The sequence below is a fragment of the Conger conger genome, chromosome 1 (assembly GCF_963514075.1).
Source record: "Conger conger chromosome 1, fConCon1.1, whole genome shotgun sequence".
Taxonomy (NCBI): domain Eukaryota; kingdom Metazoa; phylum Chordata; class Actinopteri; order Anguilliformes; family Congridae; genus Conger; species Conger conger.
Genome location: NC_083760.1, coordinates 57,205,922 through 57,226,390, shown reverse-complemented (window position 1 = coordinate 57,226,390; position 20,469 = coordinate 57,205,922). Strand labels below are relative to the sequence as shown.

Genomic DNA, 20,469 nt, shown 5'->3' with positions numbered 1-20,469 from the left:
TATGTTTCTGACTTTTATTTCGGATTTCTCAGCCTAGCTAGCTAGTCTACGTTCTAGTTACAAGCTGGCTAGCCTCCAAACAATGTGACACTCATGTTCTAGCTTTACTTGTAAAACACTAAAACAAATTAATATCTTTGCTCAAACAATGAGCATGCAAGCCCAGCCCATTTTCCAAAAGTCAGATAAGACAACAGGCAAGCTTGTATCTGCGAAAGCTGATGCTGGCTAGTTTCCAAACTAGCTTTTCATTGTAGTGACATTTAAAAGCTTCAAATCTGTATTTGTATTTTTATCAAATTTTGACATTAATTGTGACAAAATGGGAAATGGGTTAGCTGATAAAGTGGTTTTATTTTTGTTTTTTTTAACAGAAAACGTATAATGTATTATTAAAATTATGAAATGAACTGTTTGCCCAAAAATAGTGGGGATATGTCCCTACTGTCCCTACCGAATTCTACGGCCATGATGTTGATTGAATGAAAAGCCATATTAACAGGCGTGTACACATGTTTGGTTCCCTGTGATCCTCCGTCTGCATTGTATTGGGTATGGAGATTGATATGACCTCTTGCCATCCTTTGGGCCTGCGTGCTTTTTGCATGGCCCATATGCCTGGCTTCCATCACAGGCCGGCAAATTACAGCCATGTAGGACGAGGAAAACGCAGGCCGATCAATTAAAAATCAATCAATTACACCATCTTTGCCTTGGGTCATTTTCATGATGGGTAATCATTTTTTCTTCCATCTGATTTCAGTCATGTGTTTGTGTTCATTCTTTTCATCCGCTAGTCTCTGGAGTCACTTGGGCGGTTTTGATCAGCAGTAGAAAGCAGCAGTAGGAGACAATACGAGGCTATAGGAACCATTTACGATCAAGACCCATGGCCAAGGGCGAGATGAAGAAAACGCGCATCTCCTCCGTCTCAACCCTCTGCGTCTTCACCAGCATCATGTGTGGGCCGCTTGTACATCTTTATAACTCTTCTCATGTTATACTTTTGTGAAGGAAACGTTTCATTTTGCAAGAATTATTTATATTATCCCCAAAAAAAGCCATCACCTTTGGCATCTCAGAAAGTTTAAACAAACCAAGCGAGCATCCATTAAGCGCTGATCCGTCTGTGGATGATGTATTTAAACAGACCCTTTGTCAGTTTTCTCTTTCATCAGATTGCCAGAGGTTGCAGCTGCTTTTTTCTTTGTTTTTGTTTTCTTTGGCGATCATATTGAAATGGACCATGTCGGCAGATTCCCTGGCAGCCGGGCTGATGAGCTTTTCCCATTGTATTAGTACTGTATTTTAAACAAAAGAATAATAACCAACTTTTATGTGTTCCCTTAGCTCTGTGGGCAAAGCTGGAAGATGATGTCCTGCACCAATGACTGACACAGGTGTTTAATTTTTTTTTTTGCCTAACAATCCCATAATGCATTGCCATTCTAGTGATGCATTGTTGTTTCTCATTAACATTAACTTTTCTTCAATCTAGTTAATACTTGTAATTAGTCACAAGGTCACAGTGAATGCTGAAAAGGGCAGTCTGTATTAGACCCACCTAAACGACCGAAGCACTCAGAGAAGGCTAATTTTTCAGGGCAAATGTGAACCTGGAAATAAAATGGGAAAAAGGTTTTTCAACAAATGGAATAATATCATCTTTTTTTGAGAGCGATGCGTAAATAATAAATACATTTTAAGCATTTACTGAACATTTGTGTGCAACCAGAGCAATAAGAAACAAATACAATAAAAAGCATTTTTTATTAGCGTAATGTTTTTGTTCAAACAACCTAAACACCATTTAGGTCATGCATTTATAGAGAACATATGCAATTGTATAACCAAAATTCTCACATATACTAAATTGCACTGTTGAGTTAAGATTTGTCATTAATTTGTGACATAAATTCAGATATTTTCCCTATCAGTAAAAACACTATCAAGTAAATGTTTTTTTTTGTCAAGCAGAACAATGGCACTTACATTTAAACATGAGTTAAATTTAAGGACAAAACTGGAATACTGAGGTTAATCTAATACAGCACTGAGCTTTTTTTTATGTATGAGACTACATGTGTCTATACATACCGGTTCCCAGTGTGGTTTCTGTGTGTAGCAGATACATATGTTCACAAAATGACTTTCTTCTATGTGTGGTGCTTTCTAAAACAGACATACGTTCCTGTAAGTTTGACTATTTGCATGTCCAGTCTTTCTGACGGTTTCTCATCTCCGTTAGCTAAGAAGTGGGGAATAGAAAGATGAAACCTTCTCATCCACAGCTGAAAAATAGAGACGGACCTTTTTTTATTTTTGTATCACTCATCTTAGTGAATGTTTTTTAGGTTCAGGATGTGGTGGTTCCAGAACATACAGTATGAAGAAGGCTGATCTGCCTTTAACCACACTCATTTATGTAAACTCTATCACTGATCTTTTCCCATCCAATTTAACAAAGTTAATATACTATGCACACATACATATCAGTAAAATGGTGCATATACCAAAACAGCACCAGAATTCTAATTATTTAAAATTACAGAGAAACGGTGAATACCCAGGGAAATTATATTATGGATTCAAATGTAGAGAGAAGCAGTCAAATTACTCTTATATGTAAATGAGCTGAGCTTTACAATATAATAAGGGCTTCTGAAGGTTCTGGCTCAATGATATTTAAAGTATTTCAGTGTTTACAGAGAAAGAGATCTTTGAAGTAGCCTCATTGGCTGCAGTGACGTCTTTGCGGGGTTCTTTTATGTGTGAGGCTTGTTTGTAATGCTAGTTTAGGTGGGCCTTTCAGCTCCCACTCTGACATAACACACTCGTGGTATCTAATGCAGATACAACAAAAGCCTCACTGAACTATTATACATTGGCACAAGGGAAATGTGTGTTTTATACACCAGAAAAGATTTTATGCTTAAAAACTATGTTTTTTCTAGGGCGTCAGGGACTCTTTTAGATGGCTGTGTGTTCTTGTCTGCGTGGGAAAATAAGGGACTCTGTTTTATCTGTGTAAAAATAAGCCCAGTGATTATTTTTATTTACTGATTTATATATTTATTTTGTATGAATTTTGGCCCATAAAAGGCAACTATACTGTAGTTTCATTATATTCATTCATTTCATATGTTTATGGTAACAGTATGTGTATGATTACTAATCCATTACTTATCCATGATGCAAACAACAGTCATTTTCAGTGTTTCCTAACAACTGACATTTTCTACAACTGTTTCTAGTTTTCCATATAAACATGTTAAATGATAATTGTGAGATAATGCACTACATTTGTTTGTCAGACATCAGAACTAACCTTTTAAGGCTGATACAGTATGTTAGCAGTGTAGCAGTGTGAACCTTAAGCTGGCAGGGCTAAACCTGAGTTTAACGTTGCGCTGCGAGGTGCGTTTCAGTAGAGCTGTTACCTGTCTTGCAGCTGTTCATGAATGCCATCTACTGGGCCTGCTTCAGATCAGCACTGCTCTGTGGAGACACTGTACAGGTGCAGGTAAGTGTCCCATGCAGGTTAAACCCTCTGCCTTTTTATATGTACCTTCACTGCTCCATTCCTGACCATTCTTTGTTTTGTATGCAATATTCAATGTTTTCCATGGCCGAACACCCTTTTATTTTTGGTAAAATTTTATTGTAGCAGTGAATTTTCATGCACTATGCTACAGGGTTCTGGCAAAAGGGGAACGGGGTTATGGGGAAAGGTGATTCATCTGTTAATAAAACTAACGTTATTAAATTATTTTCGACATGGCTGGAGATGCGCCACGGTGCAGGATACCAGCCATACGCACATTTCTCATCTGCCTGATTGTGTAGGTATCTGATGCGTCGGACCACGGACGTCCGGTGCTGACGAGAACTGTCAGCCCCGTCATTTTAGGCGCTGCTGTAACTCTAGCTGCCAAGACGCCTGGAATGACTAAACCCCTCAGACCTTCCGAGCGCCTTTCTTTAAGAAGAGATGACACCACTAAGATCATCTGTTCAGATTTTGTTGTCTTCCCAAACCACTTAATGTGATCAGAGAATTAAAATTTCAGCAAGTCATTTAATGATAGCCGCGCTGCAAGAGCTACAACACTGCCGGTTAGGTTTCCTCCTGCAATCATATCTTAAGCATTTTTTATTTATTTTTTTCTTTACATTGGCTGTGTTCCCGTTCGTGAACATTCTCTCCTGGTTTATGTGATCAGGTGGATTTATTATGGGCCGTGAGGTCATTGTGATTTTCTATAATTCGAAGCCTTCTGATTTACACTAAGAGATCCATACTGCAGTAAACTACACCATTTACATTTAATTAGTTTTATTGAGCTGCAAACCATTTTATTTGTAATGAACCTCGCATTATGATTAAGGACATATTTTAACTATCTTTAAATAAGATGAACAAATGTTGCCCTTGACCTGACAGACAATGTGTTTTTTCTGTTCTCTGTGTTATTAATGGCAAGAGAGAACATTAAGAAATTATGATCGCGAAGAGACATTATAAGAACATTATTCACAGGTGTTTTAAAAGCTTAAGGCTGAGGATTAGCCAACCTGCTGTTTTCCTGGACGTGATACCACTCCACTTCACTGGATAACGACGGCCTTTTCATTTGCTCCTCTGAGTATGAAGTCTAATCCTAGTTTCTCCATTATTTCATGATTTTTCTTTTCTTCCATGGATGTAGACTGAAGGTCTTTTTCTCTCTGTTTTTTGGATGACACTTCAAATGTTAAAAGTGCCATCAGCCCTGTGATCCACATGGATAAATTGTTATTCATAAAGTGCAATTAATGTTATTAATGTAAGCTATCAAATCCAATGTGTTGACTGTGATTAAAACAAACAACCAAACAAACTAACTGAATCCTGTTGCTGTGAGAGTGAAATAAAACAAAGGATATATTTATAATAAGCATAATCTACATCATAAATTGCAGGATGAAGTCAGTCATTGGCCAGTGATACGGGGTAATAGGTAGGCAGCAACTATATTGTGAGCATAATATGTAACAATGGGTAATTAATTATTAGCAGTTTGCTGTAGGAAATATGTTTTACTGAGCAGTGTAATAATGATTATAGTTAGTGACTGAGCAGTGTAATAATGATAATAGTTAGTGACTGAGCAGTGTAATAATGATAATAGTGACTGTGCAGTGTAATAATGATAATAGTGACTGAGCAGTGACAGTGACAAACATGACAGAGCCTGTCTTTTCGTAATGTTCTAGTAAGAAAATGTTCACTGAACAGGTAACTTTATGAACTATATTTTTTGTCTTGAAGTTTTCACTTCAGCTAACCAACTATATTATGTGCAAGCAAGTTATTTGGCTATGTAACTAGCTGGCTATATAACTAACATATGATAGTCTACCACAAACGAAGCAACTGTAACTTACAGTTTGAGATGAATTAAGGTTTAGCTAAACACGGATGATTGGTAAAGAGATCAAACGAATGTGTAGCTGCCCACATTGCACTCTAGGCAAGCGATCACTGAAACTCTCTATACTATTTCTTATCTAGTTAGAAAACAATCCCAGTTCGCTATCGGTAACAACAAGCAAATTAGCTTTTAGTTAGCTTTCCGAAATTACAAATACCCATCTGAGGCACAACGCTTGTGCAATCGCTATGTTTGTATTACCTCAGGTGGATATTTATAAATTCGTCAAGCTAATTATAGCTAACTGGTATTGTTTTATAATTAGATATCTAGTCTTCACTTGGATAATAAGCAATGGTATACAGAGTTTCAGTGATTGCTTGTCTGGAGTGTAATTTAGGCAGCTACACGCAAACAATCAGAATAAGCCCCCACACCATTGGCTGTGGCCAATGAACCAATTTTTCAACCAATGAGCTTGAATTATTGTACAGCTCTACAATGTGTTGGCACAGAGTGACAGTCCATCAACTGTATATTTTGAAACCCGAAACCCGAGGCTTTTTCAATGATAGGACTGGATGTACAACTTACCAATTGGGGGCGACAATGGCTCAGGTGATAAGCGCAGTCGTCTGGCAGTCGGAGGGTTGCTGGTTCGAATCCCACCCTGGGTGTGTCGAAGTGTTCTTGAGCAAGACCCCTAACCCCCAAATGCTCCTGACGAGCTGGCTGGTACCTTGCATGGTAGCCAATTGCCGTTGGTGTGTGAGTGTGTATGAATGGGTGAATGAGGAGCATCAATTGTACAGCGCTTTGGATAAAGGCGCTATATAAATGCCAACCAGCTACCAATTGTACCTTTAAACATGTTAGCCCAATTAGCCTACTTGATGCCTGATGTTGGTAATACAAAATACTAATGCTTCCACCAAAAAATTACTTAAACTTCATATGACATCATCATCTCCACTTGAAACATTTCAGAAGTTTCAGTATTAGGAGAATGGATTCGTTTCTTGGTAGATATGGAGGATACTGTAATATTCCATACATTTCAACTCAGCTTTTCTCTATATGGAAGTAACAAAAGATAAGAGAAAAAGAAAACCTACAACTCAAACAGTGAAACCTCTCTTTAAACCAAGCAACGAGACACAGCAAGACCAATTTCCTCAAATTAGGAAGTTAATAACTTAATTAGCTATGTTACAAAAACACTCACTATAACTATCAATGGGCTATGTTTCCGACCTTCCTATCGTTTTTACAAGTTTGTACGAACATGCAGTAGCCTACAGGCCACGGAGTACAAGAAGCCTGGCTAGCTTGCCATCTAGTCGAAGAAATACACACAGCAATGCATCTTAAAAAATAACAGAACGGCTTACCCAGTTTAGAGGGTAGCAGCGTTAAAGTGATGAAGGTAGGCAAAGTCCAGCCATTTTGATTGGCTAAACTAAATAAATAAATATTTAAACATCATATAATAAATTACTTACCGTACTTGCTACATCTGCGATGGAGACAAACGGCTCCAGGCTGCTGCTAGTGTTAGAATCGCTACATCGAACACCCACTACACCGCTGGCAGCCTCCACTCTCGCAAAGGCTCTCTGGCATAGCATATCTATGGATCACAAAAAAGTATGCCTCGTCGGGTTTGTAGCAGCAGCCAATCTGCAAAAATACATCACCCGAAAGAGAAAACACACCCCTCCAATTGAACCCCCATGTGGGCACTCTCCAACTGCGCACAACTGCGTGCCCAGCCAAAACTCACAAATATGAGAGAGAAAAGGAAGAAAACTGACTTTAAATATTATGTTTATAAACTTATATTAAATGTTTATGTCTGGTAAATCAGTGATTTAGTAGACAGAAAAGATTGGGTTTACCCACTGACAGAACGGGGGTGCAGTGGCGTCTGATGTGCCCCAATTGAGCGCCCACCACTGATTGTTCATCTAGAACGTAAACAGCCTGACGATAAGTAATGCGCAACCCACATAATCGTTCTTTCAATTGTCCGATCAAAAACTACTTGACAGGGAATGAGTCGAATTGCCTACCCTGGAACCAGTACTACCACCACAACTTTACGTTGGCTATTTTTACATGAGGAAAATGAGAGCTTAGGCTATTTCAGCAGCAAGTCATGTTGCAGCTTTGAAACAAATGGAATATTGAGAGTTGGCATTTGGCTATAAGTGGTGAAAGAGCTTACCATTTCAGCTTCAGAAAATAAGAATCGATTATTGTTTAGTAATTCTTGTAAATGTTTACAACTCTGTTTTGGTTAACTGTTTAAGCATTTGACAATCCATACCCCTAATGAGAATCTTGTGAAATTTCAAGTTGAAAATCCTGTGTAGTAGTAGGCCTATGCCTTTGAAGACCAATTTGTCGCCATGTTTGAGCTTCCTCAGTAGCTCTTTGTGATCACTTATTTTACCCCCTTGCATCCTTTCTTTGCTTCTTCCTTACTTCCTTATCACCGCCCAATGCAGGATGCAATGAAAATGTGAGGAAAGGATATGGGGCCTGTAGCGTAGTGGTTAAGGTAAATGACTGGGACACGCAAGGTCGGTGGTTCTAATCCTGGTGTAGCCACAATAAAAATAAAAAAAATCTGCACAGCCGTTGGGCCCTTGAGCAAGGCCCTTAACCCTGCATTGCTCCAGGGGAGGATTGTCTCCTGCTTAGTCTAATCAACTGTATGTCGCTCTGGATAAGAGCGTCTGCCAAATGCCAATAATGTAATGTAATGTAATATGAGGATGGAGGAATTGAGGAAATGTGTAGGCAAATAGAACATCATTGGTTTTTGAAGCTTCAGTTTTAACCCATGTCATCTGTGGCAGATATGGAAAGGGGATCCAAAAACCATGTAGTCTAGAATCAAAATTATTTTTTCACTGTGCCAAGATTTTCTGCCATTTTTACTTTTTAAAATTTTAAATACAATCTTTGCTTGTTCTTCTACAAAGTTGATTTGGCACAGTGCATGCCTAGAGGACCCTAGAACCCTTTTTTATGCTGCAAACCATGTGTCCTAAACAAGTCAATTCATTGTTGTGGTTGTTGCCATTTTTATCAAAATGGCTAACTCATGAACTTTATGTCCGATCCTCACAAAATGTGGTATATAACTGCATTACTTGATTCTGAGGTAGATATTGGTGCCTCTTTGCCAATAGGTGGGGCTATAACAAGCAATTGTTTGGCCAAACAAGTCATCTGTGCGATTCCCCAGCAGGTGTTCCAAAGGTCAAAATATATCTTAAGAAATATGGCTGGCATCAGCCAATGAAATATCAGCTATTTTACAGGAATGGCAATATGACTGCCCTATGCAAATCTGCTGTTGTGGGCATGGCCATTTTCACTATAAAGAAGCTTGTGAATGCTATGTCTGATCACCACGAAACTTGACATACTTATGTAATATTATTATGAGGCAGCGTGCTGATTTTGGTGGTATTTTGCCAAGAGGTTGCACTGGAAGAGGAAAATGCATAAAAATACTTTGAAGTCCTCAATTGCTTGACCAATCGACTTGAAACTTTGCAGGCTTCTTTCTGTCAGTCTACCATTGCAAGTTCAATGATGAAGTCGCACCTGAAAGAATATGGCCACCATCAGCCAATCAGTTGTTAGTGGGGAAATTTGACCAAATATTCAGAATTGCCAGTTCTGCCTGTCTAATCTCAATTTTGACACACACACACACACACTCACAGGTGTTGGGTGAACTGCAGCTGAAGTATGTACAGTCCTATGATGCAGAAGTCAATGCTTGCAAAAACATAGTGAATTAACTTAGTCACTGTTATCTTTCATTATGTTTATCTTTTTTTTCAGCGTTACCATTCATGCAGGAACTCCAAATGGCTAAATTATCCCTGGGTACCAATTTAATGACTGACAGCAAGTGTCTGATTGGACCAGAGGCCCAATGGTGAGAGCCCACCACTCACAGCAGAGGGGCCTGCTTGACGCAGGTCCTGGAGAGGCCATTGCATCAGGCTTTTGAAGAGCCTGCGTTTCATTAATGAGAGACGGCAGACCCTCCGCTGGGGCCCTGGAAGATAATATTCCCATGTTTTGCTATGAAAGCGCTTCTGAATGTAACTGAAGAAACTCACTTTACAACTCTAGCCCAGCTGAATAATTCAACATTTACAATCAATTTCATCCCCCCCACCGCCCCCCCCCCCCCCCTCACATCCAACACCCACCTGCCCCTCCCCCTTCTTCACTCCCCACAATGCCCCCCCCCCCCGACCACCCCGACCCCAGGAGAGTAGGTTGCAGGCTAATCATGGGAATGTTGACAGGTTACTGTGCAATGCGATCCAGCTCCTCAGCAACAGAAGGAACCGAGAGCTGAGACCTTCCACAGTGAAATTTCACAGACATTATGGGTTTATTTCACATGCATTTAATGCACATTTACCTCTGTCTCTTCAACTGTGGATCAGCCTCATCACCGTCAGTCCCTGCTCTATGGCCTCTCTGTGGATGTCATAGAGTCTGCACACCTCTGAGGAAATTACTGATCTGAAGGTGGTGCAAGAAACATTATTTTTTCTGAATGGCTTCACACATGATGTATTTCAGTTGGATTTGATATAGAATCAAAACGAATACACATACACCCAGTGGGCGCTTTATTAGGTATTTATTAGACTTCTACTGCTTTAGCCTACTACTTAGGGTTATGATTCGTTGTGTGTTCAGAGATGCTCCTCTGCATACCAGTGTTGTAGTGTGTGGTTATTTGCATTACTGTCACCTTCCTGTCAGCTTTGACCAGTCTGGCCATTCTCCTCTGACATCTCTCATTAACAAGACGTTTCTGTCTGCAGAACTGCTGCTCACTGGATTTTTTATTTATTTATTTATTTTTTGCACCATTCTTTGCAAACTAGAGACTGGTGTGCATGAAAATCCCAGGAGATCAGCAGTGTCTAAGATACTCAAACCACCCTGTCTCACACACTAGCATCGCAGTGCGGTGCCCTATTCAGATGGTCGCCCTGCTGGCAAAAATGTACTGAATAAACCGAGGGCGGTTATCTCGCCAGCGATTAAGTTTTACGTCGGATTATGTTCCACGGCACATACCAGTCTGTCATAATTAAAGGTTTAGTTGAAATTGGCTTATCTTTTTTTGGTGTGAGCCCTTTTACGCCTCCGCACCGATATTGTTACACCTGAAAGGGAGCCGAGAAACCTGGGCCTGGGAGGCCCTGGAGGAAACACGGGGGGCCGCGGGGCATATTCCGGCTTTGTGGAGACTTTATGAAGGGCTTTGGCTTGGACTTCATCATGGAAGAGCATCTTTCAGATATAAAACATGACAGATTTATTGATTGATTTACCTGAGATCTCTGTGACATCGGCAAAGGCGTAGAGCGAGAGGGAGAGCGAGGTAGAGCGAGAGAGAGAGACCCTCAATCCACACAATGGCCCTTCAGATTTGATTTAATCTTAGCACCCACCTCTCTTTTTCTTTCGCTCACTCTCCCTCTCTTCTCCAAAGCAAGACTGACCGTATATCCATCTCATACGGTGAGATCAGGATGGATATGGAGTTGGGAGGATGGATAAGGAGTTATTGACGTGGCGATAATTCTGAGGACAATGAAATTGGACACATTAAATTTAGAGTGTGCCTTATAACAACGACATGGGCTTGCAAATATGGACAATGACAGGGGCCATTTCTAATATTAATGAAGGATGAAGGGAATCCTGTGCTGACGTTGAATGATTGGAAGGGAAAGGTAGCAGAAGGTGTTCAGTTTTGACCTTGTGGTCTTTCATCCAGTTCCTTTCTCAATCCATCACCTCTCTTCATTCTTAATATCTCTCTCTCCCACTCTTTCTCTTTATCCATCTCTCATTTTCTCTTACCCTTTATCTCTGCCCCTTCTTTTTTTCCCCTCCCTCTCACCAAATTCTGTATCGATTGTCAGGCCTTTCCCATTCCGATTGTCCCCGGCTCCCATTCCTTCTCTCTTTCCGTCTCCTATTTTCTCCCCCTTTCGTTCTCGCCTTCCCCCCCTCACCCAAATCTCTTCTCCTTTCTTTCACTCCGACACCCTCTCTTCTCTTTCCTCTTTTGCCCCGTAATCCCAACCAGTTGTGCGGGATTATTGCTCACATTAATTGGAATCCAGGCTCCATAGTTATTCTTCCCTCTGTATACAGTACGGGTCTGCATCAACTAAACTTTTAAATAAACAGTTAAATAAAAGTACTGTCCCCAAGGCTTCACTCCCACCCAACCCATCCCTCCAATACTCCCACCCAACCCAATCCCACCCCGCCTCCCTTTGGCTGTATGACTTCACTTACTGTACTGCCGTTTGAAAGCATGTCACAGTCCGTGATTCGGTTTAAAGAAGAAGAAGAAAAAAAGGTGTTTAATCTGGCGCACTTCAGTAACCGTCCTTTTCACTGCAACTTTGTGTGTGGTGTTGGCTTTCAGAGACACCGCGCTGTTCCTCTGTACAATACCGCTCTTATAATGGCCCGGGATTATCTCAATTGTGGGCGATAACAGACGGCACTAGAGTGAATGATGCAGATATAGGACACCCCCTCTCTCGAGCTGGGGATTGTATGAATTATTTCTGGTGAACCCGTTGACTGGCGGATTGGGGGGGGGGCTGCTTGCATGGAGACGGTGAATGGCCAGTGTGTGAATGATTTACAATAACTGGCAAGAGCCGCGAGTGGGAAATAGATACAGGCCGGCTGCTATTTTTCTTTTCCTTTTTTTATTTCAAACCGGGATCGCAGTTAAATAAATGGATTGTGTGTGCTTGTGTATGTGTGCGTTCGCGTTGCTTTGCATTTCCTTTGGGCGTAGGTGAATGAGGTGTCTGTGTGATTGAGCATTCGTGTGTGTTTGTGTGTGTATGTCTGGCTGGGGGGATGGGGTGGGCCCTAACAGTAAAAAGTGAGAAATGTGAAATGCGCTTTCAGATCCCTTGGACAATCCAAACTTGGACAATCCAAACTTGGATTGTCTGCTATGTCACCGATATCCTGGCATGCCCTCCTTAACAGTAGGTACTATTGCCTAATGCAATACAGTAGGCAGGATTCTTTAACAATGTTAGAATCATGAAGGAAGCTGATACCCGCCTTGGACCGGATTAAATTGACACCCCATAGAGTGTCTCGGATACATTCTGTGTTCTTGATACCCAGACCGCTTGCTTATTCAGTGATGTCTGCTGTTCTGTATTTAGCTGCCTGCCCGACATCATAGCACCAGCAATTACAGCAAGTGGTGCAGTCTGTAACACGGTCAGGGTATCAGATCTACCATGGCCAGTTTCTTTTCCCACAATTTCCAAACGCGACCACAAATGTGATTTGTACGCATCTGTTACAGTTTAGCCTCATCTCAGGACAGTTTAATTCCTCTGTCCCAAAAAAAGGCAACGTAGATAAAAAGTTTATGATAGGTAGCCACTGAGGTGCTCAGTAATTTTTCCCCACTCCAAATTCTGTGTCTTTTTTTATTTTTTATTATTTCATTGAGTTTTATTGTATTTTTTATATATTTATTTTATTTTATCTTTTATTATTTTATTTTTTTTAATCATAATTTGCTATACTAAAATGCATCATTCGATACCAATCACTGCAGTATCTTCAATCTATTGAGGATCAGTTAAAGCATGTGTCTCCTGGGAATCACATTCTGTCAACTACACACATTCTGTCATTTTCACACTTCCTTGCAGAATGCCAGTAATGCCTGACTGGAGTAATGCCCTTCCTGAGTGGAGTAATGCACTTCCTGACTGGAGGTGTGCACTTCCTGACTGGAGGCTGGAGGAGTGCACTTCCTGATTGCAGTGCACATCATTTCCAGCTGGTGCAGATCATACGCAGGCACCCGATTGTGGGAACTTGTCACCACACCTCATCGTCCCTGACAACTGCAATCTTCTTTTCCTCTGCAACATTATGACCAATTGCCAGTATCTGTGGCTGGACTTATGGCTGCAGTCAGTACTTTCTTAGACGGGATTCCATACCAGACCATGGGCCGCATCACTACAAAAAGAACCAGTGTGATAACAGGATGTCCCAACCGCAGCCCCCTTTTTCTTGATGATTTCTCAAGCGTGTCGTGTGTACGAGGCATTGCTACTGAGTATGAGCTGTACAGTAGAATGAACTGTTCCGCTGGGACATTACCACAGTTTAAGGCAAGCGCATCTCATCATTTCACTGTCACAAGTAATTTCTCTCGAAATGTCTCCATAGCAAGAGAGAATCTCATTTTATGTCTCACTCTCTTAATGTTATATCTGATATATGTAATTCACATTATTACAATGCAATGGGCTCTTTGAAGCACTCTGTAAGCTTTCCTTCAGGAGCCTTATATTAAGTAAAACTGACAAAGCGAAGTGCCTCTGTATACATGAAAGAGAAAGAGCAGGCCACTCAGCCCATCTCCACTCATTTACCATACCACATTTTACCATAGCATCATTCAGCATGTTCTTTTGGGTAGCATGTGATACTGTATTTACTGTGATTGTATTGTGCTTTGTAAGTGGTGCTTGAGAAGGGTGTTTGCTGCCCGGCGGAGAAACAGGAACGCGGTCGCACACAGCGTGATTCTCCGTGGTTTCTCATCAGATTCGTTTGTGGTCTCGGGGGGTCAAAGGTCAACTTACTTCCTGAACATCTGCTCCCTGATCAAAAGCTCTCCGGGCTATTTCTGGGTCTACAGTTGATCACGGCTTGGAATCGGTGATTAATACATGATATTTATTTACTTACTCGTTTATGTTCATTGTGTCCTCCTCCTCTTTTGGACCTGGCTTATTCAGCGTTGGTGTGCACGCACTGACACGGCAGATGCTAATACTCAATGGATTAATTGAAATGATCAGGGATGGCAGGCAGGCTGTATGAAATAAACCAGTGTAGTAAAAGAGAAAATGTTTTCATTCACATATTCCCATAAGTTATTCATTTTTTATATTTGATGTGTACTCTAATAATACTTCCATTCTAAGGGACACCAGAAAGATAAATATAAGCAGAATTATTTTTGATGTGTGCACCACTAAGGCATTACATTATGTGTGTTTGTGTAGCTCTCCCCAGGCTCTGGGTGTGTTTTTGTGTGTGGCCGTGTGTTTGGAGCTGTGAATGGTGTATTCAGCTGTGTTTTGTACTCTAAGTTTATGTGTTTGTGGGGTAGGAAAAGTGTGTGTGAGCATGTGTGTGTTTGTGTGTGTGCGTGTGTGTGTGTGTGTGTGTGTATGGGTATGGGTATGTGAGAGAGGGAGAGAGAGAGAGTGTGTGCTTATCTGATTGTGATGTCAGCGAATTGTGTGGGGGTGCGCCTGTTCTGCACGTGTGGGTGTCTGAGAGTTTTTGTGTGTTCGGGTGTTAATGTCTGTGTGTGTGTCTGTGTATCCTCGTGTGCAAGTGTGTGTTCCTGTTTGTGCGCCTAGGTGTGTATTAGTATGTGCGTCTTCATGTGTGTGATGTGCCTGTGGGCATGCGTGTTTGTGTGTGTGTGTGTGTGTGTGTGTGTGTGTGTATGTGTGTGTGTGTGTGTGTGCATGCGCGCCCATCAAAGGTGACTTTATCTGCAGGTTTATCTTACTTTTAGGCCGGCCGTTTCTGCAGTGGTTTTATTAATGTTAGATTAGCGCACTCCCCTCCCTGAGCAGAAGTGGGGCCGGTGATGAGAACACTGCCACAAAGAGGATCTTTGTTTACTGCCTTCATTCTTGGCCACACACTAGGCTTAGCAAGAGCGCATTTCCTGTTCTGATTCATGTTCCTGTCTTTTGTGTAACTTACGCTTTTAGAGAAAAAGGCAACAAAACACATTTTCTCCCAGGCTTCTTACGTATTCACCAACCTACAGGACCATTTGGCACTTTTCAAATGACTTTGCGTACGTTTAATTGGTAGCTCCAACCGCGTGATCATTCTCAAGTGGCCCATTGTACCAGCGAGGGTAATAATAACACGGAGTTGCGCTCACCTTTTTATTTCGTAATCCTGTTACTGTGGGTCTCACGGCGGCAGGATGTGAGCGCTAAGGTATCATAATTATCATATCAGCCTTGCAACCGGAGCTGGAACACTATCTGCCCACGTTCCCCTGACTCATGCCGTTTTGAGCATACGTCTTTAATTAAGAAACGGGGGCTGGGGGGTGGGGGGTGTTGGGGAGGGGTGGGGTGGGGGTGGCATCGCAGAACTGGGAAACTGGAAGCCAGCAGGACTTTGTCTCCTTGAAATCCCATCTAAAGTTGCCCTCGGCCCTGTCGGAAAAACGGAAAACATGGCCGGGGCCAGGCGTTCAGAACAAGGAGAGGGCTTGCTTGATTTCAAGTTGCGATTCGGCCATTACGACGACACTCAATCTCAGCTGAGATATTCAAATGGATTGTAGGTGGGGGTTGGAGGAGGTGGTTAGACAACCTCTGATAAATAATTTTCCATAAAAATGGATGAACACACTAGAGCCTTTGGATACGAATACCATTATGCTGTATTTTATAAAAAACAATTATTTATCTTTACTAATTTTTTTATGATTTAATTCCGTATGTATGTATTATCTCAGCAGACCCTTTTTTTCTGGATGGATAGAATTACACATTTTGTTAATTTTGATACAGCTGGATATTTACTTAAGCCAGTAGGCCACAACCACCAGGCCACAATCACTGTTTGACACCCCCACCCATCCGAGAAATCTGCCTCTTGCCCACCTTGCTGATATTTTGAAACACATGCAGTAAAGCCCCATAAAAATCCAAGGACAGGACGTGGGCTCAGAGCTCATCCTGATAGCTGAGGAATCGATATCTTCCTGGTGGGCTGGAGATGATTGGCGCATGGGCTGGGCATTCTGCTGGGCCTTGCCCTTCCCTGTTTTATGGACCATCCCCGGCCGCTTTATCGCCCCATGCTGAAAGAGCCCTGGGAGCCGTTTCCCACCCCCGTAATTCAGAACGTCGTCCTGGAGGAACGTCGTCCGCGTGTTCCCCTTCCCTCTCGGCGACCGTAGACCTCTGCATTCGGACCCTTCTGCTCGGTGGCAGGCCTCGCCGTGTGTGGGCTGTGTTTGTAATTATTTTTCCTCCCAAAATTTGTGTTTAGGCATCATCTGTGACAAGCTAACCACAGCAAGCTGTCTGGAAAGTTGCGTGCGAAGCAAACGCATGAGGCGGTGTTCCTGTTCTGGTGGGAACTAAGGGCTTTGCTTACCACAGTGGCAGGCTGTATGAGGCATTTTTTGGTTAATTAACTTGTTACCAGGAGGTTGTTGGTTCAAAGCTTGCTGAAGCTGTACACATGGTACTTAACCTCAATTGCCCCAGTGAGTCTCCTGCTGTATAAAAGGTTCCTATGTAAAAATGCTAACTATGCACCAGACAAGGGTGACTGCTAAACAAATAAATAGCCTAATGAGGTCACATGTCCCTGCCTCATCGTTACTGACAGATTCTCTTTACAAGACGCAGTGTGTCATTTCCTGCTGGGCTGGAACAACGTACCATTGACTGTGTGCCACTGAATTGTTTGGGTCTCGTGATCCAAGTGTGTTTATAGTCATATTTTCAGTGAAGAGTGATGGATTCATGTGAAAAATGAAATGGTCCTGCAAAATATTAATGTTGGTTAGTATACTTTGGTATATCTATTTTTAAGGGAACACACAGTTCACATTGTACGTCTGCTTAGTGAATGTCCTTATGTGTACTGCATATTATCCATTTAAACACCTGCATATTTCCTGAAATAGTTCTTTCTTGGAATTTAAAGTGATTAAGATTTCTCATTCCAGCCCCTGCATACATTGGTGAAACTAACAAAGGTAACTCTTTAACATGAAAGTGGGCGTAGCTTTTTTCTTTCTTTAAAATAAATTGCTTTTTTTGAATGATGATGTTGATTATGGCCTGAACTCAATAATCAACATTGACCCTTAACATTAAAATACATATTCATGCAAGCGTGACCATTTTTTACATTTTGCATTTAGTTGTGTCAAAATGTTAGGGCAAATGTTAATTTAATCCAGGCACATAACATTAGCGTTTTAGTTTTTATTCATTTTTTGCCACGGTCTTTGCAGACAATGCCCACTGGTAAGAAGAGGGGGTTGCAGGCCCTGTGATGACCAGGGCAATGTGTCAGAACCAGTGAGTGGATCAACTATGCCATCTGTGAGTGACAATTGTTATGTTATGTCACATGATGTGGGTCTGTGAGCCATCTGAGCAGAGGCCTAGAATACCACTGCAGGCTCCACTTTGTGATCATCATTCTGCCTTTACTATCCAGTGATGATGAAAAATGATTTGTGTCTTTTATGGAAAATATATATATTTTAATATTTATGCAGTGTGTTATGGTCATGGGATTTCTATCACACACAATAGGCCCGCTTTACACTGGTTTAGCTGACGTGTGTCTGATGTAAACCTATAAAATAATCAAAAAAACTGCACCTTCTGGTCCTCTTGGTTTGTATTCGGTGCTCAAGTGGAATAGCAAACTTTCCCATTGCTGTGCTCCAGCAGCTGTCCCCAACACTCTTAATGCCGGTTCCACATATAATAGATTCAGCTTAGACATAGTTTAAACATGGAGTTTTGCATGGAGAATCGCCATTCAAAACTGAATTTATTCTACGACTGCATCCGTGTCCGCGAAACCGGCCCATAAAGCTCCCACCTTGAGATTACTGAGCACGTGCTACCTGAGCTATCTCCATATGAAGAAAACCCAAGAAGACCTGCTAATGGGACTCTTAGCTGTCTGGGCTTATGTCATCCTCTCCCCTCCCAGCGCACGGGACCCCCACCCCGCTCCCCACCCCGCTCCCTATACGGCGGCTTCAGTCCGAGCGCTGTCACTGATCCCCGCGTCATCGATCTGCGGCCTGGCTCCGCTCTGGGTTGTCGTGGCCCAGGCAATTGGAGACCTTCGGGGTCCTTAGGTGTTCCCCAGGCCGACCTGAACCAGCTCATCCTCCGCCCTTGGCCCGACCTTGACCAGGAAGGCCACCTCGCGAAGGCGCATTCAACACCCGCCCGCTCTCTCCTTGGCTTTCGTTCCTGCTCTGACTCTCTCCGTCTCTCGCTTTCCCGTCTCGCATTTTTGTGTCAAAACGAGGGTGCTCTTTATTGAGTTTCAGTCTTTGACCGAGGGGGAGGGGGAGGGGGAGGGAGGGAGGGGCGATGCTATGGGTACGCTTGACGGTGTCGCTGAACTCTCGACAGAGATACTCGCGGTTCACGCGGGTTCCGTCACGGTTTCGAAAGGCAGAGGCGATCCGGATCAATCGACTGAACTTTTCCCTCCCTAAATTAAAATGTGCATATGTATGGAGCTCATCACAATTATCTCTTGTCTTGTCAACCGCCAAGAAGAATACACGTTCTTCCATTATACTGCCGCCTGCTGCAGTTCTGCTCTCACGGCTGGAGGCCGTACAAAGGGCAGTTGAAGGTTGGAGATCATGTCCACGGATTGACATTCCCGCAATTCATTGAGCCCGTCACGATGCCCGTCGGTACCTGTTGTGATTTAGCGCCGATAATAAGTTACTTGCTAATTTCTCCCCCTCGCTTTTTTTTTATGTCCGTTACCGTCGAGACGCCTTGCCAGACGTGATTCATTGCTTCTCATTTTTCCCCTTCTTCGCCTCGCCTCTGGATGACTCAGGGAGTGGTTAGGATGTATTTAAGTTTATAAGTGGCCTAGCTCTCCCATCGTGTTCATTTAATATTAATAGCGCATCCATCTTCCGAACAAGGGCCCACGTAATGAATTGGCAAATTAAGATGGGGGAATATTGATCAGAATTTATATGGCTATAAGAGAACGGTGAAGACTCTCTCTAATAACCTGGCATAATAAGCTCGCCGCCTGCTCATCGGGGAAGAATCTGCAAGCACAGGTGTCTTCCTTAATGCATCTTTTCACGCTATATTTATTTGTTTTATTTAGCAAGAATCTGGCCAGCATGTTTGTAGGGATATTAACCGACAAGCAGGTTCGGGCCTAATATTACAGGCCTTACCAACTATGCAGTTTAGCAGTTGTGTACAGGCTGTGTACGTTCTGGGTGATAGCACGTATCGGTAAGTAAAAGTAATGGGATCCCGCAGGCTAACAGAACATGAATGTACACCTAAACACAGCAGCCAGCAATCGCAAGGTTTGAATCCTGTCGGGCCCTACGCAGCGGAATTAGAAACCGCCAGGGCTGCATGGCCTCACGCCCTGGCCCTCTGTATTTTTAGGGCCGTTTGAAGAAGATGGAGGGGAAAAAAAGTGTTGCTAAAAATACAGGACGCAGAAGCGTGGATGCAGCGCTGGCCGGCGTCGTGCTCCAGTCCCGGATCAGATAGCAGGGCAGATGTTTTGTCGATGGCACACATCACAGACATAAAGCAATTGCAATAGCGCGGGTTGTTTAGGAAAAAACAGACACAAAATTAAAAAAAAAACCTGGTGAGGTTGATAACATCGTGTGGAAATGTATTATTTATTTATTTATTTCTCCATTTTTAATATCCATGTGGAGCCGATGCAGAGGGGCTCTGTGTGTGGTCTCCTCTTCCATTCCCCAGGAGTGGCTGGTGATGGCAGTCATCTTGTTGTTTTTGACTTCATTTTTCAAGATGAGGCCATCTTGCTTATAATAAAACAAGATTATAAAAACATTTAGGAGTCGCGGCAGGCAAATGACTAATTCAAACATCAACAAGAAGACGCGGGGGAAAAAAAAGTACCAGAAAGTTGCAGCCGTGCCTAGCGTAAACTAAATTAACCGATGAAAAAGTATTATGATGTATTTTTGCAGACCGATCCCTGATAATAATGTATAATTGGAAGTGTTTGTAAAGCAAAGTCGTGAGGCATGTCTGAAATCAGGTTTCTCCTTCGCCTTGTTTGACAGCTGGATAGATGATCTGCAGTGGGACAGAGGCGAGGATTAGCTGAACACATTACGCTGCAACCTTAA

At 42.3% G+C, this 20,469-nt stretch overlaps 1 protein-coding gene across 2 annotated transcripts in view; it reads left to right on the top strand.

Annotated features, from left to right (window-relative positions):
- The window catches only part of nfatc1 (nuclear factor of activated T cells 1), a 196,793-nt gene that overhangs the window by 35,997 nt on the left and 140,327 nt on the right, over nt 1-20,469 (top strand). The window contains exons 6-8 of one of the 2 annotated variants that reach the window (XR_009707344.1): nt 1,351-1,400; nt 3,452-3,523; nt 3,847-4,666. The gene's annotated coding sequence lies outside the window, so the exon portion shown is untranslated. Of the gene's footprint in view, nt 1-1,350; nt 1,401-3,451; nt 3,524-3,846; nt 4,667-20,469 lie in introns of those variants that run through there. The other variant, XR_009707389.1, reaches the window with a different exon arrangement.